Here is a 9987-nt window from a genome sequence, read left to right as displayed (position 1 = left end):
GTGCGTGATACTGACTCACTAGTGTTGCCTTTGCTTCACTTGTACCTATCTGGTGCACTGTTATGGCAAGCCATCAAATGTTCATTCTTCTTACACAAAATCCTCCAGAATCAACACTCAGAAAAACATTGTCGTTTAAACAGAGATATGAGTAGCTCAGCATCAACACGTGAAGTGTTGGGCAGGAAGCACTTTCCACCATGTGCATTTCTGGGAAAAACAGCAAACTGTAGCAAAGAAGTGCATTGCAGAGAGAGAAAGAGAGAGAGAGAGAGAGAGAGAGAGAGAGAGATATTCCAACTCTTGGGTCCAATGTTCGTGGTGTTGAAATTCGGCACTGTGTGACATGTCATGTGCTGTTGGTATCTGTTGAAGATGGGTGGAAAGTGCATATGCACTGCAGTGCATCACTACACTGTTTTAGATATATTTATTTTGCTTTGGTTCTAGTCTTAACTACTTTCGTTAGGTTCATATAAAAGTCCTGTAGATTGTATTCCATTACAGCAAAGAAAGGACTGTTTTTCAACGTAAGGAGCCATAGTATTCTAGAGCCAGTAGAATCCATCAATAGTTAAGATATATAGAATCTATCTAATCACCTTAAAAAAATAAAACTGAAACATATGTGACTAATTTTCCTATGATCACTGTCTGCAAAATTCATAAATTATTCACATATTCTCTGTAAGAAAAAACCTCCCTGTGGTATTTTCCCAGTGCATAGACAAGTTTAATTACAGTGTGACATTTTCCTGCTTTATTCTTTCACTGACAGTCCTTGGTGTTGACATACTGCATTGCTATACTGACCGAAAAATGGGGGGTGCGGGAGGGGGGGGGGGGGTGGAAGTACAACACTGACTACTTTAAATGATGTAGCGGACAGGTGCATATTTGCGTTTCACAGTTCTTTACTTTCACTGTTCACAAACACCCCCCCCCCCCCCCCCCCCTCCAATAATACAGTTATTTGGCCAGTCCACTATTGGTCAACTTTGATAAGCCTCATTAATAGGTTGCAAGCAAACATCAACATACTGCCACAATAGTTTACTGTTGAATATCTACGAGCAGTAAAAACCTAACCACAAAGTTCACAGTTCTTGCAGAATAATACGTTACATATTGAACAGACAATGTCATTGTTTTAGCACACGGGCTTTTTGTCATACTTATTTCACAGTTAAGTTGCTGCATTGTTGTTGACCTAACCAGCATGGGTTTCTTGTCTGAAAATTGGACATGGTCTGATTGTCTCAAGACCAAAGATTGGGTCTTTATATATCATCACAATAATAGGTGCTGAAACTATTCATTGTTTGATGTTTAATTTCGAGAAATTACAGTTAAAACATCACTCATTAAATTAACTGAATACTTCGAAAAATTGGTTCTTTTTACCGTTTCTCCTTCCAAGAGGGTTAAGCCGAATTATTTGTTTAAATCATGAAATTAACAGATATATTTACGCAAACAATACTTTTTAGACAACTGATAATTACTTTGGAATTAATTAAGGGCCAGCTTTGCTAACTTGTTTTCGAATAGAGCCATATAAATGCTTAAAGAATGCCAGTGTTTTGTCTTCCAAATGTTTATAATTAGTACAGAATTTATATTTGTTTATAAGTGAACAACAGAACTTAAGTTTCGAAACTATTACTGATTTCACACTATAACAAAAGATATCAACTAGGCATAGTCAAAATAAATTAGGAAATTAATGACATACACAAAACTAAGCACAAAACTAGATTATATTCTTTAAAACTGAGGGCCGACCTTTCTCTTTTATGAAAATGCAGATTATACTCACATATGTGAATGATAATTAGTTAAAAATGAAAAAAATGAATTTAAGGAGACACATGGCAAAACAAGAGCGAAAGTAAAAACATTCCAGCTTGCTTTGTCACAAAAGTATGTCTTAAAGCGACAGGATGCACATTTATGACAAGCACATAACATTCTTAACAATATCACAATTTATATTAGACAAACTTAAACCATTACAAAGTATTATCTTTTAAAAAAGTCAATATTTTGTTGATAAATTGTGGTACAAATGATGTGTGCAGCATTGCATTTTCAAAAAGCAAAATGAAAATCTACACATATGTGGAAAGGATGCCACAGTTTCAGGAAAAACTACTGGAAACAACTAAGTTAATTACCCCTCTCACTCACAGGCCCCACTTTTCCTTTATTTCACTTACTATAATTTCAATTGTCCTGTTACAAAAAATTTACTTTGTATAATCACTGCTGCTTCACTTACCTGCTTAATCTCACTAGTATATCTCATCTGTTTGTAATACAGGACCTGTTAAAGGCAAGATTATTTTGTTCAGCTACCCCCTTGGAATACGTCATCAAAGTTTATCATTCAATTTATTTTTTTCCCAGAACACTTGTAATTTGTTATATAGTTCATTAGTTAATGTGTCACATATTTTTTCTATATTAAATAATCTTACATTGCATTTTCACTGAAATAATTCATCTTGCTTTAGTGCTAAATCAAGCGTTAACAGTTGTCATCCTTGGATGCTGAGATACTCTGTAGCTGCAATAGTTTAAAATCTCTGATTCTACAAAAATTTCACCGCAACATGTATTTTTCTTTGTACCTAATGATGGCATAATCACTGAAGACTGGTTTGTAAAATAAATAATATATGTTGTAGAAAATTACACTGGTGTTGTGTGCATATTCATTCACAACTTTCAGGTGACATACACTCCTGGAAATGGAAAAAAGAACACGTTGACACCGGTGTGCCAGACCTACCATACTTGCTCCGGACACTGCGAGAGGGCTGTACAAGCAATGATCACACGCACGGCACAGCGGACACACCAGGAACCGCGGTGTTGGCCGTCGAATGGCGCTAGCTGCGCAGCATTTGTGCACCGCCGCCGTCAGTGTCAGCCAGTTTGCCGTGGCATACGGAGCTCCATCGCAGTCTTTAACACTGGTAGCATGCCGCGACAGCGTGGACGTGAACTGTATGTGCAGTTGACGGACTTTGAGCGAGGGCGTATAGTGGGCATGTGGGAGGCCGGGTGGACGTACCGCCGGATTGCTCAACACGTGGGGCGTGAGGTCTCCACAGTACATCGATGTTGTCGCCAGTGGTCGGCGGAAGCTGCACGTGCCCGTCGACCTGGGACCGGACCGCAGCGACGCACGGATGCACGCCAAGACCGTAGGATCCTACGCAGTGCCGTAGGGGACCGCACCGCCACTTCCCAGTAAATTAGGGACACTGTTGCTCCTGGGGTATCGGCGAGGACCATTCGCAACCGTCTCCATGAAGCTGGGCTACGGTCCCGCACACCGTTAGGCCGTCTTCCGCTCACGCCCCAACATCGTGCAGTCCGCCTCCAGTGGTGTCGCGACAGGCGTGAATGGAGGGACGAATGGAGACGTGTCGTCTTCAGCGATGAGAGTCGCTTCTGCCTTGGTGCCAATGATGGTCGTATGCGTGTTTGGCGCCGTGCAGGTGAGCGCCACAATCAGGACAGCATACGACCGAGGCACACAGGGCCAACACCCGGCATCATGGTGTGGGGAGCGATATCCTACACTGGCCGTACACCACTGGTGATCGTCGAGGGGACACTGAATAGTGCATGGTACATCCAAACCGTCATCGAACCCATCGTTCTACCATTCCTAGACCGGCAAGGGAACTTGCTGTTCCAACAGGACAACGCACGTATGTATCCCGTGCCACCCAACGTGCTCTAGAAGGTGTAAGTCAACTGCCCTGGCCAGCAAGATCTCCGGATCAGTCCCCCATTGAGCATGTTTGGGACTGGATGAAGCGTCGTCTCACGCGGTCTGCACGTCCAGCACGAACGCTGGTCCAACTGAGGCGCCAGGTGGAAATGGCATGGCAAGCCGTTCCACAGGACTACATCCAGCATCTCTACGATCGTCTCCATGGGAGAATAGCAGCCTGCATTGCTGCGAAAGGTGGATATACACTGTACTAGTGCCGACATTGTTAATGCTCTGTTGCCTGTGTCTATGTGCCTATGGTTCTGTCAGTGTGATCATGTGATGTATCTGACCCCAGGAATGTGTCAATAAAGTTTCCCCTTCCTGGGACAAGGAATTCACGGTGTTCTTATTTCAATTTCCAGGAGTGTATATGCTGAAACAATTAATGTGGTATGTGCAGAAAAGTACATTACAAAATGAATCAGTTTTATGAACAAAAATGCATTAGAGGTTAGAAGGAAGGCCAGGAGGAAAATAATGACAGAAGCAGGTAGCAATAGGATTGAGAAAATATCTGGCACTACTGTTAGATGAACACTTCAGATGGCAAAACTCTTGTGAAACTATCAGACAAAGATTCAGTACACTTTATGTTTCAGCACTGCTAAATTGCCACAATACTGAACTAATATTGTTTATTTACTATTTAAACATGTATAGTTCAATACTATACACTGTGTCAGTCTGAAGAAAGATAGGTTTAGCACTTAACCGACTAATATACAATTATTAAATGAAAACACGAGTGATTTTTCATAAACAAGTGCATAGAAATGGCTAGAATCAGAAGAGTGCACAGTATGAATCTAAAATAATCTTCGGTTTATCATCTTACAGACAGAAAATTTAATTTTATTTCAGAAAGAACTGAAAAAAAATGTTAATATGTAATAGCATCTAAAACATCAAGTAGTATGTATAGAATATGGACAGAGACAGATCTGCTACTTTGTTAACAGTGTGCATTCTGTATTTTAATGTAGAAATGTTTCTGCTGCTGTTTTTCTGTTTAGACTGTTCAAAAACTATTTAGTACCCATCAGTCTATGGAAGGGAGGCTGGTGAAAGAAGAACAGCAAAGTAATGTCAATATAGATGGTTTGACTCTGTATATACTAATGTACCATGTGTTTATTGTAACTTGACACTAATAATGTGGACAGCTGGGAATGAAGGAATTCCTAGACGGTTAGTGCTTATTTTCATTGTTTCCAACAAGAAGTGTCTAGTAACCACAGTTTAGTCAGCTATCAGCTGCCTTTAGTGAATTAGCAGTCTAGTTAAAGGTTGAGTGACTCTCTGCAGTAAATTGTTGATTTCTTAGGATGGGTAGGATGTGTGACTGCTGTGTACAGACACAGAAGGAGCTGGCCACTGTTCGCGAACAGCTGACTGTGCTGATGGCCACGGTCAGCCGTCTTCAGGCTGCTGCCTCGAAGTGTAGCGGCAGTGGGGAGTCTGGTGCGTCGTATGGTACACCCCAGGTGTTACATGCTTCACCCACGGTCCCTGCTGTCAAGACATCTTCGCGGGTACCAGGCACGGTTGGGCCACCCTCTCCTCAAGGGGAGTGGCGGGTTCAGTGGCATTCGTTTCGCTTGAGGCGGAGGGTCAATGTGGAGGGTGGCCGTGTGACATCGCCTGCTCTGCCTGTGAGTGGACATGTGGCCGCTCCTTCAGCAAGGTCCGAGCAGGCACACGGGGGGAGGGGTTTATTAGTGATTGGTAGCTCCAATATTAGGTGGGTGATGGAGCCCCATAGGGAAATAGCGGAAAGGTCAGGAAAGAAGGCCAGTTTTCACTCTGTCTGCTTGCCGGGGGGTCTCATCCGAGATGTGGAAGAGGCCCTGCCGGCAGCGATAGAGAGCACTGGGTGCACCCAACTGCAAATTGTTGCTCATGTCGGCACCAATGACTCCTTCTGTCTGGGTTCAGAGGTCATCGTCAGTTCATACACGTGGTTGGCGGAGTTGGTGAAGGTGGAAAGCCTTGCTCGTGGGGTGGAATCTGAGATAACTATTTGTAGTGTCGTCCCCAGAACCGATCGCTGTCCTCTGGTTTGTAGCCAAGGCTCGGACGATTCTGTGGAGATCTGGGGTGCAAATTTCTCGACGTCCACTATCGGGTGGAGAAATGTAGGGTCCCCCTGAATAAGTCAGGCGTGCACTACATGCACGAAGCGGCTAAAAGCATAGCGGAGTACATGTGGAGTGCACATGTGGGTTTTTTTAGGTTAGAGAATTCCCTCCCTAGGCCCGACAAGACCCCTCCTGAGACGCAACAAGATAGCAGAAGGCAAAATGCAACAGGGAATGACAATATTCATGTGGTAATAGTGGTCTAAGGCACTGCAGTCATGGACTGTGCGGCTGATCCCGGCGGAGGTTCGAGTCCTCCCTCGGGTATGGACGTGTGTGTTTGTCCTTAGGATAATTTAGGTTTAGTATTGTGTAAGCTTAGGGACTGATGACCTTAGCAGTTAAGTCCCATAAGATTTCACACACATTTGAACATTTTTTTGTGGTAATAGTAAACTGCAGGAGCATTTATAGAAAGGTCCCAGAACTGCTCTCATTAATAAACGGTCACAATGCCCACATAGTACTAGGGACGGAAAGCTGGCTGAAACCAGATGTAAACAGTAATGAAATTCTAAACTCAGATTGGAATGTATACCACAGAGATAGGCTGGACAGTGAAGGGGGAGGCGTGTTTATAGCGATAAGAAGTGCAATAGTATCGAAGGAAATTGATGGAGATCCGAAATGAGAAATAATTTGGGTGAAGGTCACGGTTAAAGCAGGCTCAAACATGGTAATTAGATGTGTCTATAGGCCCCCTGGCCCAGCAGCTGTTGTGGCAGAGCACCTGAAGGAAAATTTGGAAAATATTTTGAGTAGATTTCCCAGCCATGTTATAGTTCTGGGTGGAAATTTTAATTTACCGGATATAGACTGGGAGACTCACATGTTCATAATGGGTGGCAGGGACAAAGAATCCAGTGAAATTTTTTTAAGTGCATTATCTGAAAACTATCTTGAGTAGTTAAACAGTGAACTCACTCGTGGCGATAACAGATTAGATCTTCTGGTGACAAACAGACCCGAACTATTTGAAACAGTTAACACAGAACAGGGAATCAGTGATCATAAAGCAGTTACTGCATGGATGATTTCAGCTGTAAATAGAAATATTAAAAAAGGTAAGAAGATTTTTCTGTTTAGCAAAAGTGACAAAAAGCAGATTTCAGAGTACTTGACAGCTCAACGCAGAAGTTTTATCTCAAGCACAGTTAGTGTTGAGGATCAGTGGACAAAGTTCAAAACCATCGTACAATATGCATTAGATGAGTACGTGCCAAGCAAGATTGTAAGAGATGGAAAAGAGCCACCGTGGTATAACAACAGAGTTAGAAAACTGCTACGGAAGCAAAGGGAACTTCACAGCAAACATAAACATAGCCAAAGCCTTGCAGACAAACAAAAATCACACAAAGCGAAATGTAGTGTGAGGAGGGCTATGCGAGAGGCGTTAAACGAATTTGAAAGTAAAGTTCTATGTACTGACTTGGCAGAAAATCCTAAGAAATTTCGGTCTTATGTCAAAGCAGTAGGTGGATCAAAACAAAATGTCCAAACACTCTGTGACCAAAATGGTACTGAAACAGAGGATGACAGACTAAAGGCCGAAATACTAAATGTCTTTTTCCAAAGCTGTTTCACAGAGGAAGACTGCACTGTAGTTCCTTCTCTAGATTGTCGCACAAATGACAAAATGGTAGATATCAAAATAGATGACAGAGGGATAGAAAACCAATAAAATTGTTCAAAAGAGGAAAGGCCGCTGGAGCTGATGGGATATCAGTTCAATTTTACACGGAGCATGCAAAGGAACTTGCCCCCTTTGTTGCAGCAGTGTACCGTAGATCTCTAGAAGAGTGTAGTGTTCCAAAAGATTGGAAAAGGGCACAGGTCATCCCCGTTTTCAAGAAGGGACGTCGAACAGATGTGCAGAACTATAGACCTATATCTCTAACGTTGATCAGTTGTAGAATTTTGGAACACGTTTTATGTTTGATTATAATGACTTTACTGGAGACTAGAAATCTACTCTGTATGAATCAGCATGGGTTTTGAAAAAGACGATCATGTGAAACCCAGCTCACGTTATTCATCCATGAGACTCAGAGGGTCATAGACATGGGTTCCCAGGTTGATGCTGTCTTTCTTGACTTCCGCAAGGCATTTTATACAGTTCCCCATATTCATTTAATGAACAAAGTAAGAGCATATGGACTATTAGACCAATTGTGTGATTGGATTGAAGAGTTTCTAGATAACACAATGCAGCATGTCATTCTCAATGGAGAGAAGTCTTCCGAAGTAAGAGTAATTTCAGGTGTGCCGCAGGGGAGTGTCGTAGGACCATTGCTATTCACAGTATATATAAATGACCTTGTGGATAACATCGGAAGTTCACTGAGGCTTTTTGCAGATGATGCTGTAGTATATCGAGAGGTTGTAACAATGGAAAATTGTACTGAAATGCAGAAGAACCTGCAACGAATTGACGCATGGTGCATAGAATGGCAACTGAATCTCAATGTAGACAAGTGTAATGTGCTGCGAATACATAGGAAGAAAGATCCTTTATCATTTACCTACAATATAGCAGGTCAGCAACTGGAAGCAGTTAATTCCATAAATTATCTGGGAGTAGGCATTAGGAGTGATTTAAAATGGAATGACCATATAAAATTAATGGTCGGTAAAGCAGATGCCAGACTGAGATTCATTGGAAGAATCCTAAGGAAATGCAGTCCAAAAACAAAGGAAGTAGGTTACAGCACACTTGTTCATCCACTGTTCGAATACTGCTCACCAGTGTGGGATCCGTACCAGATAGGGTTGATAGAAGAGATACAGAAGATCCAACGGAGAGCAAACCGCTTCATTACAGGATCATTTAGTAATTGCGAAAGCGTTCCGGAGATGACAGATAAACTCCAGTGGAAGACTCTGCAATAGAGACGCTCAGTAGCTCGGTACGGGCTTTTGTTGAAGTTTCGAGAACATACATTCACCGAGGAGTCAAGCAGTATATTGCTCCCTCCTACGTATATCTCATGAAGAGACCATGAGGATAAAATCAGAGAGATTAGAGTCCACACAGAGGCATACCGACAATCTTTCTTTCCACGAACAATACGAGACTGGAATGGAAGGGAGAACCGATAGAGGTACTCAAGGTACCCTCCGCCACATACCATCAGGTGGCTTGTGGAGTATGGATGTAAATGAAGATGTGGATCTGTTAATTTTAGGATTATACTGAATAGTTTCTGATAAATGCCAACCACAGCTAACAAAAAATACTACGTGAAGAGCATTATAATATCCACTGTCATATATTCTTCCATTTCACAAATGCACAATTGGTCAGCACACCGCTCTCCCAGTCGTTATGATGGTATTCTTGACCGAAGCCACTACTAATCGGTCGAGTAGCTCCTCAATTGGCATCATGAAGGTAAGTGCACCCTGAAAAATGGCAACAGCGCATGGTGGCCTGGATGGTCACCTATCCAAGTGCCGAACACGCCCGACAGCGCTTAACTTCGGTGATCTCATGGGAACCAGTGTATCCACTGCGGCAAGGCCGTTGCCTGCACAATTTATAGCAAGGAGAAATACTACTGATGAGTATGATATTTAACATGTAACTAAATAATGAGATTTGTTTCAATTCTGTTAACACAAAACATTTACTTAAAACGTTATCTTCCATGTGCTGCTTCTGCTTTTGTTGAATTATATGCCACTAACACAGCAAGAGAGGTGGGATAGGTCCCACTTCCTTCTGAATCGAGCAGCCTCCACCATAAGATCCACATTACAGTGGACACAATAAACACATTTAACACAACTAGGTTATTTGTTACACACTACAACTGTGTTGGGATGCCAATTACGTATGCATCTAAGCTCTCACAGCCAAGTGTTACTGGATTGTGCTGGCATAACATTTTATAATGTGACACATCCCACACTCCTTTATGTAATGGTCAAAGTTAAAATATTACCACCAACATTTTCAGAAAAAATCAATGCAACATTAACACAAATTTAATCTGAGACTTCCACAAGATGAGCTTTTATAGGGCAGTTGACACAGTGAATTTATTTCTTATGAAT

The 9987-nt window shown here is 42.1% G+C and overlaps 1 pseudogene; it reads right to left on the bottom strand.

The window, feature by feature from the left end:
* Window positions 1–9341: 9341 nt before the first annotated feature.
* Window positions 9342–9459, bottom strand: LOC126472304 (5S ribosomal RNA; annotated as a pseudogene).
* Window positions 9460–9987: the final 528 nt, after the last annotated feature.

Source organism: Schistocerca serialis, chromosome 3 (assembly GCF_023864345.2).
Source record: "Schistocerca serialis cubense isolate TAMUIC-IGC-003099 chromosome 3, iqSchSeri2.2, whole genome shotgun sequence".
Classification (NCBI taxonomy): domain Eukaryota; kingdom Metazoa; phylum Arthropoda; class Insecta; order Orthoptera; family Acrididae; genus Schistocerca; species Schistocerca serialis.
Note: the sequence above shows the minus strand (reverse complement) of the source record. Positions and strands in the feature narration are given on the sequence as shown.